Genomic DNA, 683 nt, shown 5'->3' on the forward strand with positions numbered 1-683 from the left:
ACGTTAGATATCATCCTGTTTCACTGCCATTTATATCAATAGCGAAACCAATATATAAATTCATAATTCCAAAGCATGTATCTCCGATGATACCAGAGTTCTGACAAAGCCACCGATCGTGTTCACATCAATAATGGCTTGAAACTGAACTAATTTCAGAAAGTTATCTATCGGATCGGGTTTCTGATGGGAGCGCGCAATGTGCTCGTATTATACAACTGGCTGTCCGGTATTCTGTAGTTTGATTCAGTAAGGAAAAGTAGTCCTTGATTTTCGATTTCATTCAGGTTAAAATGAAATCGTAGCATCGTTGAATTTAGTTTCGGCCGTAATGTTATCAAATCTAGCTTTATCACAAGTGGAATATTGTGATGGCATTAAACTTCGCACGAGAGCCAAAATAATTGCGGAGATAATAATGTAAACAAATTTTGGGTAAACGTAATCGGTGTTCGAATATTTTACTGACGAAAGAACTTGCTAAGTTTTGCGGATTCACAATAATTAATGCCTGGATTCACAGCTAAACCCCTTTATTGCAGGCATGTGTATTTAATTACATGTTTAATGAAAAGATAATACCCCTGGTCAGTTACTTATTAACTTATTCAGATTATGTGAACTTGATTCTTTATTAAATATTTTTTACCATCAGCGTTATTTTTATTATCAATATCGTCAAT

Source organism: Penaeus monodon, chromosome 19 (assembly GCF_015228065.2).
Source record: "Penaeus monodon isolate SGIC_2016 chromosome 19, NSTDA_Pmon_1, whole genome shotgun sequence".
In the NCBI taxonomy this organism is placed as follows: Eukaryota; Metazoa; Arthropoda; class Malacostraca; order Decapoda; family Penaeidae; genus Penaeus; species Penaeus monodon.